Raw genomic sequence first — 15,432 nt, forward strand, 5'->3', positions numbered from 1 at the left:
CACAACACTCGGGCATGCTCGGGTTCTCAAAGAAAGATTCTACTCTCGGATCTCTAACCTTTCATTTTCCCTCTGACTTCATACATTCCCCGTCAAAATGAAAGTATCCCATGAATCTTCCCCCCTCTAGTTCACACCTTACCCCAAAATGAAGATCGGCGGCAAATCAGATAGAACTCGTACCCTCCCCAAGCCCATCATGTTATCGGCGGGTCTACTAGCTTGCAATGGCTCGCATGTATCCACTTTTCTTTGCCCTGGACCTTCACTGCCGACTGTTATCAACAAAATCTGATACGGCCCGTCGTACTTCGCCTCTAGCGCTAACCTTTGGGGCTTGTGAATCATCACCCATTGTCCTGGCACTAGAGAGTGCCCACCTTCCGGGGGGTCTCCCCAGGCTTCCGTCACTCGGTTAGCCGCTGTCTGGACCGCCTTTGTCAGTTGCACACAGTAAGTCAGCATCGCATCGGATGTCAGGTGGATGTCGGCTTTCCTCAAATCAATCGTTCCTGGTGCCGAGAAAGGCCTGCCAGTCACGATCTCGAATGGGCTGAGTCCAGTGTCTCTGTTGCTTGTAGCTCGCATGCTACACAAGACCGCTGGTAAGGCGTCAACCCAGGGAATGCCTTCTTGATGTTTCTTGGCCAGCCGTTCCTTTAAGGTCCGGTTCGCTCTCTCCACCTGTCCCGACGATTCTGGATGGTATGGGCAGTTCAGGGACCAGTGCACATTCAGAATGCCGGCCACCTCGGCGCAGACTGCTCCAGTGAAGTGTGTTCCGTTGTCCGAGCAGATCTGTACCGGCAATCCGTATCGGGGAATGATGTCTTTCACGAGGACTTTGGCAGTGTGTAGTGCAGTTCCAGATCGTGCAGGGAATGCCTCAATCCACCTGGATAACTTGCACAGGACGATCAGAACATCTCGGTAGCCTTTGCATTTGGGAAGAGTGATGTAATCTATTTGGAGAACTCTGAATGGTCCTGGTGGAGCTGGTGTCTTCAGCATGGGCAACTTAACCTTCTTGTCGTGATTGTTTTGCCGACAGGTGACACACCGCTTGACGATGTCTTTGGCCGTTGCTGTGAACTTCGGTGACCACCAGACCTGTACGAATCTGTTCCTCATCTTCTCCACTCCCACGTGTCCAAGCGAATGAATTTGCGCCGCCAGATATGGCAGAAGACTTTCTGGAGCCACTGTTCGTGTTCCAAACCTCCACAAGTTGTCATCATGGAGCTTCGCCACATTTTCAATCCAAGTCCACTTTTCCTCTCGGCTCGAGCTGTTCTGCATGTCCATGATGTTGGCCAAACTTTCCCGTTTTCCCTCTTCAGATGTTTCGTTGACAGATGTTTCCTTGACCTTCTTTGTCACTCTCATCATGCATTTCTCATCGTCATTTTCAAAATTTTTCCTGTTACCGTTAGATCCGTCCGTGTTTCCATTCTCGTTAGTCGTTTCGTTATCCCCTCCCTCTCTTTTTCTTGCGGCTGTTCTTGACGCCGCATCCGCCAATGCATTGCCTCTTGCTTCAATGGTGTCTTGCCTTGTATGTGCCTTTACTTTGATCACTGCCAGTTCCTCTGGCAGCTGTATTGCATCCAACAATTCTGTCACAAGCTGTCCATTCTTGATGGGACTTTGTTTCACACACGGAGGTGGTTTTCCAGTCAGTCTGACAGGTTTCATTTCCAACAGTCCACAGTCATTCTTTCCCTTAGCCCATGCAGGATGTTCCAGGAGATCCTCTCTTTTTAGCCTTCTCAGGTTCCACAAGACTTCTCCATCTCCTCCTCTAATGGCTATGGTGACTGGGGCTGTCTGCTTCAGACTGCATTTTTCTCCGTTTGGTCCACCAGCTGTCTTGATGATGCCTAACAGAGGTATTTTGTGTTTCTTCAATAGGTCGGATGAAAAGACTGTAAGTTCAGCACCAGTATCAATCAAGAATTCAATTTCGATGTGTTCTTCAAGCAAGGCAGTAGCATAGAGGGTGTTATCGGTTCTCGCTGGTTGGTAAAGCACAGACACGCCGTTGGCGGTGGCTACTGTGCACACATGAGTGCCTCATCAGCTGACTCATCCCAGGTATCCCAGTCCTCCATCACTGGCCTGGTTTTCTTTGTCTTCGGCCTTGTTACCGGAGCAGTCACTCCCTGGTCAGCATCGGATGTAGATACCCCGTCATTCACTGGTGTGGGTGGGGGTGGGGGAGGTGGGGGTGGATGAGGTAAGGAGTTGACAGGTGGGGGCGGGGGTGGTGGTGGTGGGGTAGGGAAAGAGTTGACAGGTGGGTAAGGTGGGTAAGGGCTTGTAGTCAGTGGCATTGGTAACAACAATGGGGCAGGAGGTGGTACTGAAGCTATGGCTAGTGGCTGTGGATAGCCATACTGGAGTGGAGCAGTTTGATGATGGTTGGTTGCAGACGTTATTCCTTGTCTTTGTGGATTGTAGAAAGCAGTGGCTGCTGATGGGGCCAGAATGATTTGTTTTGTGTCACCTGCTGGCTGTTGGTCAGGCAGGGTGGTGTTGCTTGGTCCATGTGGGGTTCCCATAACAGAAGCATTCTGTCCAATGAAGCTGTCTTTATCAATGTCCACTGCACTTCTAGATGTCTCCACCATGGCATATGGCGCTGTTAAGTCCAAGTCAGGCAGAGTCGGATTGAGGCTTGGTTGCCTGTTACGCCCCCTGCCCACACTAGGTGTCGGTGTATGGGAGGAGTTGGCTCCTCCCCGTTGAGTGGGCCTCTGAGACTACTCCTCTTCGCCTCATTCCACTCTGTTCTGGCAACACATCCGCTTCCATGAGTTGCTCCTCTAAATCACGTCTCTCAGTCTCTGTTCTCCAAATCCTGTCTCGGATCTTTAATTCCAACTTCTCTAATTTCCTTTGTAATTTTTTCTCAAATTTGCCAAATTGTAATTTCACTGCCATCCAATCTGACAACTTAGTTTTCCTACCAAGACCCATATCTGGATTGTGCTAATATCAATTAATATTAGATTTCAAATTGTACTATGTGTTTCGTGCAGTGACGTGATCCTTTCAAATATATTTTTTTTATATTTCTCCGTGATGTGGTAGTGATTTAGTGACAACTTTGTACTTTGAAAATTTGGTCAGTAATTTGTTTGCCTCTCAATTGTTCACACGTTGTTTCTCTTTTTATTTCACACTCACACCCACACACTCTTACACTTCATCCCCATAGAGAAAAGGAAAGACACACCCTAGACGTATCCCCTTCGGACCATTTTCCATGCAATTTATTGTACCCACAGCCCGAGGCTGCCACTATAAATTCAACCCAGGTCCGAGATATCTAGCTCTGTCTCTCTCTCCCCTCCACAGCAGAACAACATTCAAACACACGCACCCTTCGTCCCCACAAGAGAAAAGGAAAGACACCCCCTAGACGTATCTCCTTCGGACCATTATCCATGCAATTTATTGTACCCACAGCCCGAGGCTTCCACTATAAATTCAACCCAGGTCAGAGAGGGGTTAGGTGCCTTGCTCAAGGGCACTTCAGCCGTGCCTACTGGTCGGGGTTCGAACCTGCAACCCTCCGGTTACAAGTCCGAAACGCTAGCCAGTATAGGCCACGGCTGCCCCCATAGGGTATATACTGTATGTCCTGGATATGTATCGGTGTGTGTTCTTCCCTTTATGAATGTGTATAGGTAATTAAAGTGGACTGTCAGCTAGCTAGCTCAGCCAGACTCAGACTAATACTGGCAACTCTCCGGTCACAGGTCCGAAGTGCTAACCAGTAGGCCGCGGCTGCCCAAGTACTATCAGATTCGCTTCAACATTTACAAGAGGATAGTTAACAATAAGAGTAGATCCCCATTCTTTTCAGAAGGCGTAATGGCTGATAATTGCCTTACTATGTTTGGGTAATTCAAAGCACTATATCGGCTAAGACCAAAGAAAGAAGAAAAAAATAACTATTTTTGTGCTGCATACTTCTGTGTGTGCCTCTGGTACCAACTTTGTTCTCTGATTTTATTATGACCGCCGCGCAGCGAATATAGGTTTAGTCAGAATTTTTTTTTTTTTTTCTTTTTCTTTTTCGCATGCCCAAATTTCCGTCAATGAGTCCCGGGACACTGAAAGACCGGGGTACACGAAACTTCGTGGGCATGTAACCCCACATGGATAGCATGGAACCATCGTTTTTCGTTTTGATCTGTAGCCCCCCCGCTGGACTGGACCCCCCGAAAGGAGGGTAGGGCAGACACAGTTTTCTGTGAATATCTCGAAAACCGTAGGGTTTAGTAGGACCATTTTTTTTTGTATGTTGATCTCAAGGGGCCATGTCAACCCATTCCATAACCACTCATTTCATGTATAGCGCCACCTAGTTAAACACAAAAAAGTAAAAATGAGGTGTTGTAATCACAGGTATCTGTGACCTAACATAGTCAAAACTGCACGAAATTGGAAGTGTAGGATCAATATGACACCCTCTGTATGCACGCCAAATTTTGTGGAATTCCGTTCATGGGGGGCCACACAATAAATTAATTTATGTTACTATACACCAACTGGCCTGTAGGTGGCCGGAGACAGTTTTCTGTGAATATTTCGAGAACCGTAGGGCCTAGGAGGTCCACCTTTTTTTTGTATGTTGGTCTTAAGGGGGCATGTCAACCCATCCCATTACCACTTATTTCATGTATAGCGCCACCTAGTTAAAAATTAAAAAGCAAAAAATTAGGTGTTTTCATCACAATATCTCTGGCTGACATGGTCAAAACTGCACGAAATTGAAAGTGTAGGATCATTATGACACCCTTCGAATGCATGCCAAGCTTTGTGAACTTTCGTTCATGGGGGGCCTTACAATAAAATAATTTATGTGTACATTTAGTGACCGTACACCAACAAGGATTCCCGGGACACTGAAAGACCGGGGTACACGAAACTTGGTGGGCATGTAACCCCACATGGATAGCATGGAACCATCATTTTTCATTTTGATCTGTATCCCCCCCGCTGTACTGAACCCCCCAAAAGGAGGGTAGGGCAGACACAGTTTTCTGTGAATATCTTGAGAACCGTAGGGCTTAGGATGACCAATTTTTTCCGTATGTTTGGCTACAGGGGTCATGTTAACCCATTCCATGTGCACACGTGCATAAACAGTAATCATACGTATGACACATACTAACACAGTAGACATATATACGCATGCATGCACATGCAGAAACACACATACGCAGGCAAACACACACACACACACACACACACACACACACACACACACACACCCACACACATAAACATAAACGTGTACGCGCACACATGCACACAATTCAAGAATTTCTCAGAATTATGAACAGGCAAGATGGGGGTGGGGTTGTATAAAATTAATTTTACATGTGAAATCTATGAACTAATCATGTTTTGGTACTTGTTGTCTAGCAGATACCAGTGAGAATTGAGTGTGGATAATGCAATTTGAGACAGTTAGAATCATATAGGCCTTTCAGCGTGATTTATTTTTGAGGAAAAAATGTGCTGGACTGGGCGGCGGTCATATTTTGTACCGCTCTGCGGTACATCTAGTTTATTTTATTTCATGTTTTAATTATATTTGTTTTATTCAAGAACGATCACTCGATACAGAACCCTTCACTTGGACACAATGCCCTGTTTACTGATTTGAGAATCCATTCCATCTCACCTGCTGCAACCACATACTGAACATACAATCATATTTTTGAAAAAAGAGAGAGAAAAGTGAGGAGTGGAGGGGGACTGTTGGCACTTTGTCTAAAGCACAGATAAAAGGATTGTGCATGATGGGCAGAGCCGTCAGGGCCTTATAGTATCTGAGGGGAGGGTGTTAAGCCTTGCAAAGTACAATATCAAGGAATCTAACTTTTTTATTCTAGGTTTATATGGAAATAAATGTGGAATAACATCAGATTGCTAAACCAGATTCATAGCCAACTTGTAGTGGTTCAGGACATTTCCACTACAGCATTTTTCTTCTCCAAACCAAAATGGAGGCTAAGGCAAAGGCTTTTTTCCTAATTAGTGGTCATTAAGACCTAATTTATTAATACTTTAAAAATGGCTGTTTTTACACTTAGTTTACTTGTGTTAAATACTCCGTTCACTGTTTTGCAAATAGATGATCAAAAGTTTTCACCAATATCTGCTGTGGTAGAGTTACAACTGTCACATCAGCTTTGATTTAATAAAATAGATTCAATGAAAGGCTGTTCCAAGGCTGTTCCGAGGCTGTTCCATGAACTCTACTCTGAGCACAATCTCAGGTAGCATCAGGTATTCATCCCAAGTTCTTCAACCCATTTAGTTCTGATTTTATTGAATGACACCTTTTGATCTATATTGGATCTGGCCATTAAGGAGTTTGCAAGGTATTGTTTTCTGGTAGGCTAAGACAGGTCTGGTTGAACTCCAAGTCTGAATAAACGGACAGTCCTGAAAGTATTTTTCAGAAAGATTATTGAAACTGCCAAAGGTGTAAAGGTGCGATGAAATCTGGCCACATGAAATAAATGGCTATTGAGGATTCTAAGATTTTTACCATCCCATAACAATGAAAAGATAAACTTATCCAACAACTGAAAAAAAGGTATCTTGGAATATGGGTGAATTATTCCTCACACGATTAACTCTACCTGCAAGAAATAAGTGTAGTGTTTATATAGAGTGTATATCTAAAGGTATGTTTCTAGTTTACCCATGAGGTGCTTGACATTATTTTCATAAAGAGAAGACACAGGTATGCCTGAGTATTTAATAATTTTTGGTTTTAATTTGAATGGCCTCCCCGTAAAGACATCTAAAAGCACCCTTCGATATTCCTGCAACCCATGTCACATGAGAGATCACAGAAGCAAATACCAGGAAATAGGATTGTTTACCAGAAACAGCACCCTCCTCCAATGACTGACACAACAGTTAAGCAGTAGCCCACATACACGTTAATCTAAATTAACTTGTAGCGTGACAAATCTCTCCTCTAGATAGGATGAAAGGTTGTATAGGCTGTATTATCGTTATGCGTGAAGGACTTGCAAAGACAAAAGCAAAACCTTCTCCTTCATGGCCATGTTGACAGGAGAATTGTCTTTGAGACCACATACAGAGAGAGAGAGAAAGAGAGAGGGACTGTATGTGGTCTCAAAGACAATTCTCCTGTCAGTCCCCCTTCACGTGTGACACACTAATTAAAAGTCATAATTTTAATCCTTGTCTAAAAGAACCCGATGTGCTGAATATGGGACAATATGGAACAATATAATTGCCTTTTATTTGTCAGTATTGTTCAGGCACACAGACTCACAGGGAGGCATAACACCCACGAGAAAATAATAAGACTGTGGACAAGAAAGAGGGAGAGAGAGGAATTAAGAAACAAGGGACATGAATAAATCATAATTGTTAATTGTTCATTTCTCATCATTTGCATGTGGTATCTTACTTGGATTCTATTTTGGTTCATTTGCATGTGGTATCTTACTTGGATTCTATTTTGGTTCATTTGCATGTGGTATCTTACTTGGATTCTTTTTTGGTTCATTTGCATGTGGTATCTTACTTGGATTCTATTTTGGTTCATTTGCATGTGGTATCTTACTTGGATTCTATTTTGGTTCATTTGCATGTGGTATCTTACTTGGATTCTTTTTTGGTTCATTTGCATGTGGTATCTTACTTGGATTCTATTTTGGTTCATTTGCATGTGGTATCTTACTTGGATTCTATTTTGGTTCCTTGGTTAGGCGTTCAGGCTACTAGTAGGCTAACGCATGCTGTGCCATGAAGGAGAACGCACAACTGCCAGAATCCAGCTGTCACCTGCCAGTGCATGCTAGTCAAACCAAAGAAGTGTAAGGTAGGTTTTGTATTTGCTTCTTGTAGCATGCTTGGAAGATGATGAACTAGCCTCGAGCCCGAGGATCCTCATCTCGAGTGGCCATTACTTAGCCATTACTTAGCATGCTGGAGAATGCATTGCACAGCGCAGTCCATTATATCCCTTGTGCAGTGGGCTGCAGACTCCCTCAGCCAGGGATTCATTTGGGCTGCTGTGCAAAGTGTCTGTGGTCTGCAGTCTGCAGCGGACAGTAAAATGGAAAGAGATGAAGGAGGAGGGAGAACAGAAAGAGGGAGAGAAAGAGAGAGAGAGAGAGAGAGAGAGAGAGAGAGAGAGAGAGAGACAGAGAGAGGACGAAAGAGAGAGAAAGAGAGAGAGAGAGAGAGTGTGTATGTGTGTGTGTGTGTGTCTGTGTGTGAGTGTGTGTGTGTGTGTGTGTGTTTGTGTGTGTGTGTGTGTGTGTATGTGTGTTTCAGCTCTTCACAGACAGAGAGATGGACACAGAACAAAGGAGGAAGGACAGGGAAGGGTCAACAGAGTTTCTTCTTTGTGTGAATGAGAGTGATGAAGAGCTCTGTCTTGTATAGAAATTACCTATTGGCAGAAACAAGGAGAGTGAGTGAGGCAGAACCAAAGATGTAACATAACAGATGATGAAGAACAAAGAAACATAAAAGAGAAGGAATTAAGATGCATCAGGAAAAAGTACAGTGATGAAACCCAGAGGTCATTTCTGGCCATCATTTAAGAGCCCTAGTCCGTGGAAATGAAAGTACTACTAATGGGTCTGCACATCCTGTCATAGCCAGCCCTCTGTGAGAAAGCAATCACCTTATATCTTTTTCAATCACACAGTAAATGGAAACGCAAGTGAGAGTCAAGATGGTATTGAAAAAGTAACTAGACACTACTTGTATGGAGGAAAGAGGTCTGAGTTGTTCCTGAGTGTGTGTGGGAATGTCTGTCAGTTTAGTAAATGGGTTTAACAGGAGAGCAACTGATTGATTTATTGATATATTTTATTGACAAATGCATTTAATGTTTACACATTGTCACAGCTTATGGAGTCTATTGTATGCTTGATTTGATCTCTAAAATGGAGGTTCTTTGATTGCTGTCTTCAGTGTCTTTTCTCTCCCGACTTTGATATTGGGCTTTTTTCTTTTCCTTTAATTGGTGTCTCCATTCTCTCGTTCAGTCTTGAGTCTCTCATCCACACCCTAATGTTCTCATCCCTCTCCCTCTTTCAGGTTTTAACAGAACTCAGAATTCCCAGTCAGATCCTCAGTCTAGCAGTGCACTGCACAGTACCACTGTGCCTTAATCACATTCATTAAGACACAATTCAATGGCTTAATGTGTTTAAAATCCCCATGTCTTTTTTGGGGTTTTTCCATATGACGCCATTTCCATTGTCCTCTTTTCCTGTCAATGTAGGGATTAGCAAACACTGCCTTAAGGATAAGCTCTATACCTGAAGCGTGCACCCATGGGAGCAGTAGTGAAGCTGTGTGAATCTCTGTAACCACGGCCACTGGGAGGAATCTAGTTAAGTCCTCAGATGCCCAGCTGGCAGGTTGCGAATCAGGTGTGAAGAGTGTCTCTGTCTCACACACACACCTGCGCAACAGGCAGGGAAAGATGCCATACGTGAACTGCCTGCAGCTGCCCCCCCCCCCCCTCCCCATTCCCCCTGCTGTGAATGAAAGCAATTCTGTTAGTAAATTTAATTAATATCAAAGAGAGATTATCATGGTTTTGGTTAATGAAGAGCGCCAGTGGTCTGATGGTAATCAGTGAGGGAGCGCTGATATCGTTTATTATCAGTGGGAAGATGCCACTCGACTGCACTCCCATAGTGTTAATGAATAACACCAATGGACTAATATGTGTCAGCTAATGGAGGGTACACTCTCAGAAAAAAAGGTACGCAGGGGTACAAGTATTAAACCTTCAGGTACCAAATTGTTCCTTTCAGTTTGTTGTACCTTGAAAGATACAGGACTGAACCTCTGTGATACAATGTTGTACCTTTCAAAGTACAAGATTTGTGAAAGTACATGTTTGTACCATATGATTTTGTACCCATGAACTAGAGCTATTAGTCATGCGTCAGCCAATCAGATCGCCAGTCCTGCTAGAACTCTCGACCTCGCCAAAAATAAAAACATGGAGGATGATTCTGAGAAATGGTAGAGGATTATACATTTATTTAAAAAGTTGGGCTAGATTATGATTTTGTTTTGAAAATGAGATGAGAAATATGGATTGAATAGTCTAAAAATCCTGTTTTTACAACAAACAAATTTGTCAGGAGTGAGGTTGACGATGTGTGTACTGTACCAGCTAATAAGTTAGCAAGCTATCGTCAGCGGTCATCAGTCAACGCAACGGACAGTGCTGCGTACTGCAGGCGCCGTAGCGTCGGCACGGGCGTCAGTGTTTGGAGTGTTCCATAAAGATTTTAACGGTCGGTGCCGTGGGTCGGGCTGAGCTGAGGCAGGGAATCTGAATGATGTCTCTTGCTGCGCTGACAACCGAAGACCTTCTGCAGCAACTTTCTAAAGGTGGATTGGACGTAACCGTAAATGAGAGAAAAAAATTCATAGGTGAGTAAAGTAGCTTTTTTAATAATTGTCAATAGCGTTAAACTTTTAACAGGACTTCGTGTGGTATAATATCTATCTAGCTAACGTTACTAGATGGAACCTAGAAGCTAGGACGAGCTGCTAAGGTCTCTTAGCTCCCTGTCAATCTGATTTATGCATGCATTAAGTAACATTACTTAGTGCTTTGGTGACATTTTAGCGGATTTGGGATCGATCATGTCAAGTGTTAATTTAAGCCAATGTTAGAGCTAGCTAGTTGGCTAGGTAATCAGTCGTGGTCAATGGTAGAAAAGTTATAGCTAACTTGGGAAGCTATAGCGCTACATTGGCTACCAGACTGGTTAGCTAGCTGACGCCACATGCTTTTGGTAGAATTAACGTCAACTTCCCAGGCTTTATGTAACGTTAGTTTCCTGTTTTGGCTCTGAGAAAGATGTTGAAATAACTGCTATACAATAAAAACGGTAACACAATGGCAATATAGCTGCTAATATTGTTTAGTTAAACATCAGTCATACATTGAGAACTTATGATTGCATTTGTATAACTTAGTGTTGGTAGCATCAAGGCCGTTTCAGTTCATCAGTTAGCCAGCCACGTGGTTGGTGAAGGCTAGCGCTGACCTTGCTGACTTGATGGTTTAAGTTCAATGGTGAATTAATGGTAATGGTAATTTTTCACAGGTTAGTTTAGGTTCTGTTCGTGCAAGGGATGTGAGTTTGTAGTGTCTAACTAGTTATATTAAATGCTGTTTTGTTTTTGAAATTGTTTTGTTTTTTCTTTTTCAGAATATGAAGTGGATGGGGAAACTGTTAATGGTGGCCTGACGAACCTTATGATTTCCCAGCTCTTTGAGGGGTTCTTCAAAAAGCAAGTAGCAGTAAAGTTCATCAACCTGATCTCTCAGCCGAAAACAGAAATTTGCGATGTTGCAGCTCCTGCTTCAATGTCTGAATCAAGGTGGGTTTTTAACTTTTTTATCTTTGGATTCTTTGCAACAGACTGGATTTCAATAAACATATTAACTGTAGAGAGCAATAATTGTGTCTAACTATGGTGTGGTGTATTTACAAGCCTTGCACATGCAAAATGGTGCCCTTTTTGCTGTAAACACCCTTTGTTTCATTGGTTTTGTTTGAATGCAGGTATTTGGATGTATGCAGTATGATCTAATAACTTTGTGCAATTGTAAACATTTTAAATGAATTTGTTAGGTATCCTTCCGGTGAAGATTATGTGAAGGCTGCCAAGGCACTTGTTGCCAAATACCCTTTCTTGAAGGACGTGGAGGGGAATGGATATGTAAGTGTTTGACATTGAAGTGCTTTAGGAATGCTTTCAATATATTCTGATGTTTTCTGTTACTATTCAATAGTCTGTTGTCACTGTGCTACTAATGAAATGATATGTTTATGTTTACGGTATATATATATATATATATATATATATATATATAGAGATATATATATATATATATATATAGAGATATATATATATACTTGCAACAAAATATCATCTTGTCATGCAATGTAAAGTAACCCTTGACAATCATTGTTTTGCATAGCATACGTTGCACATGTCATTAAAAAGGAAGTTCAAAACTGAACGATCACCTCTTGGATGAAGAACAGGTCAAACAGTTCAAAGCGAAATTTGGTCATCGCAAGGGCAAGTCCAAACAGACACCAAGCCAGATAACATGTGAAAGAAGATGCGAAATGGTAGGCCTCCTGTGGTACAACAGTATTTGCAGCAGTGGTAGGACTCTAGGTTATAGAGCATCCCAGTAATGTGTGTGTTTGTGTGTTTGTGAACTTGTACACAATAGGATCATGAGTCTGAAGGTCCTGTTGGCGAAGATGCAGTCTCAAATGATGCCCATGTAAAAGTCTCAACCAGATAGTGCCATTGTGGAGGAAAAAATGAGGCGCACATTTCTCTGGAGAAGATGCGAGTTGCTACAGGGTGGAATGTCAGCTGTTGAAGCCGCCAACAAGTATCCCTTCCTGAAAACACCTTTTGGGGTATGTTTGAAATAGTTTGGTCCTTCATACACTGTGCCCTATAACAACTCTTTTGTAGTTCACTTTAGAAGTGTTAAATATCTGAAAAGGAAAAGACCAAAAAGAGTAAATAACATATAAGGAATGCATTAATAGTAATATTTGAAAAAGATCGAAAATCGAATCGAATCGTGACTTTAAAATCGAAAATTACATCGAATTGAGGATTTGGAGAATCGTGACACCCCTAAAAGTAACCTCTTGTCATATTGTGTGATATGTTTGCCATTGTTAATCCATTGTATTTATACCTCTTCTCGTTTGTAAAACCTAGAATTCTGAGCTGCCTTGGTGCTCTTACCAACCATCTTCAGAGAAAAACTTGAGCACTACATTTCACTGAATGATGTAAGTTTTACCTTTCATCTTCATTTCCGAACTTTCAGTTGTACAAAGTTAATATGAAATTCCAAAAGGAGAACATTTTCTTTACTCATTTTAGTTGTGTTGTGTTTTGTCTGTTTAGGGAGATCCAGCTACACCTTATCCGACTGCAGATGCCTGGCACATCAAACTGGAGACAGGTTTTCAGCGAGCGGCGACTCCCTGCAACTATCAAGGTGGATGGAACGGAAGTCTGCACTCTCCACTCTCTCGCTCTCTCCACACACTCTCTCTCCACTCTCGCTCTCCACACTCTCTCGCTCTCCACACTCTCTCGCTCTCCACACTCTCTCTCTCTCTATACACTCTCTCTATACTCTCTCTCTCTCCACTCTCTCTATACACTCTCTCTCTCTCCACTCTCTCCACACTCTCTCTCTCTATACACTCTCTCTATACTCTCTCTCTCTCCACTCTCTCTATACACTCTCTCTCTCCACTCTCTCCACACTCTCTCTCTCTCCACTCTGTCTATACACACTCTCTCTCTCTCCACTCTATCTATACACTCTCTCTCTCTCTCCACTCTCTCTCTCCACACTCTCCTCTCTCTCTCTCTCTCCACTCTATCTATACACTCTCTCTCTATACACTCTCTCTATACACTCTCTCTCTCCACACTCTCCTCTCTCTCTCTCTCTACACTCTCTTTCCTCTCTCTGTACACACACTCTCTCTCTCTTTCTTTCTTTCTTTCTTTCTTTCTTTCTTTCTCTCTCTCTCCCCACACACACACACCAGCCCTACTGTATCAAACAAAATTAAACTTGTTGTAAGTAAACTTGCAAAATGTATGTCTTAATGTCGTAAGTGGCCAGAATGCATCTGATTTAAAAAAAAAAAAAAAAAGCTCTCTGTCTGTACCCTGTGATGAAATCAGATTTACTGTTTTGTATTTTTATACAATAAATCTGTTTTTTTAAAGAAAGTGTTGTTTTTATTATTTATTTACAGTATGTCCAGTAAGGGAACCTATAAGTACCTTTAAAGGTACAAATCCACTTGTCTAAGGGAACTTATAGGTACCTTTAAAGGTACAAATGGACTTGTCTCTGTGGTGGTACCTTAATGGTACAAATACTGTACCCTCAATGATGATACAAACCTGTACCATAGAGAAAAGGTACAAAATAGTTCCTGAAGGTACAGATGGGACCATTGAAGGTACAAAACATGAGGGTACAAATATGTGCCCCTTTTGTAAGGTACTGCTCTGTACCCTCTAAAGGTACTGCCACAGAGACAAGCGTTTGTACCTTTTAAGGTACTGAGCGGTACCATTTTTTCCGAGAGTGTACAGAAGAGTTAATCAGCAATGTTGCCAAACAGAGTTATACAGATGACAGAGATCTATAGGTCTCCCTGTACAGTTCCACACACACTTTTCTTACTACTGTCTCATGGAATTCAACAGGTGGATCTTCACAAATATCCTGCAGCTAGCTGAGCATCTCATGGAAGTACAGATTTGATTGTTATGGTAAAAAGTTTATGGAAGGATTTTTTGCTTTGGGGTGTGCCCAAAGCAGAATACTATGTTTAAAAGCACCCAAATGTTTTTAGGAGCTAATGTCCACTGGACTAATGAGCTCATCAGAAGAAGCAAGCACTGTGATAATTAGTATCTCAATATTGAGAGTCATTGCTGGCATGTCTTCTTAAAGCCTATTTGGTCAACAATTAGCTTGCTTGAGATTTTATGGCTCTCTAAGCTAATCAGCATGCACTAACTTCACTGATAGATGGCGTGGGTAAAACCTGTACTGAAGAGAGTATCCTTTCATGTCATCACTGGTTTACAGACAAACTACAGATGCATTTAGAGGCAATGTGGCTTTGTGAGACAGACAAAACAAAACATGGAAAGCATGATTTACAAAATATCGACTGAAGAAGCAGCTGTTGTTGTGACTGAACTGCCTGCACTGGGAAGCATTTTCTTTTTAAAGAAAATAAAGAGAATGCCGCTTCTTCAAACTCGAACTTCAAACTTGAAGAAGGCCAGACGGCCGAAACGTCACTTCAACATTAAAACATTGAGCAGAGTGCGGCATTCTCTTATTTTCTTTAACAATTATATGCACAAGAAGCCAGCACCTCAGGAAAGACTTTATTGTTGTGCGAAACCTCTTTTTTTCTAAGCATTTTCTTTTACCCACACAGGTTATGCTCACCGTTTACTCATAAGCTGCATGATCTACAGTATTGTTTAAATGGCTTTCAAGTTCATGACAGCTGGGGAAAAAATGGTTCAATTATAAATGATTCAGTATGGAGGAGGGAACATTGACTGTACTATGGACATCTGAATAAGCTCTGATAATGGAAGGAATTAGTTGGACTTGTTTTGGTTTTAGAAATGGAATAAGACCTAATGAGTTGATTTGTGGATATTTATGCATTTCATTTGCTGAGCCTATAAAATATTACTGTCAGTTTGTCTTCACCTGATCCACCTAATTGTTCACTAACGCCCACCCAACCATATGTGACATCGTTCAGCCTA

General features: G+C 42.3%; 1 long non-coding RNA gene across 1 annotated transcript; it reads left to right on the top strand.

Annotated features, from left to right (window-relative positions):
- The first annotated feature begins 10,276 nt into the window (after positions 1-10,276).
- LOC143103134 (uncharacterized) lies at positions 10,277-13,196 on the top strand. The gene is made up of 7 exons (XR_012982728.1): positions 10,277-10,479; positions 11,268-11,439; positions 11,694-11,781; positions 12,044-12,200; positions 12,308-12,503; positions 12,817-12,890; positions 13,009-13,196. It is a non-coding gene; the product is annotated as an uncharacterized LOC143103134 (long non-coding RNA).
- Positions 13,197-15,432: the final 2,236 nt, after the last annotated feature.

The sequence above is a fragment of the Alosa pseudoharengus genome, unplaced genomic scaffold (genome assembly GCF_046254945.1).
Source record: "Alosa pseudoharengus isolate Yale_2024_CS ecotype anadromous, Long Island Sound unplaced genomic scaffold, YU_APseudo_1.1 YU_APseudo_1.1_scf_4, whole genome shotgun sequence".
Classification (NCBI taxonomy): Eukaryota; Metazoa; Chordata; class Actinopteri; order Clupeiformes; family Clupeidae; genus Alosa; species Alosa pseudoharengus.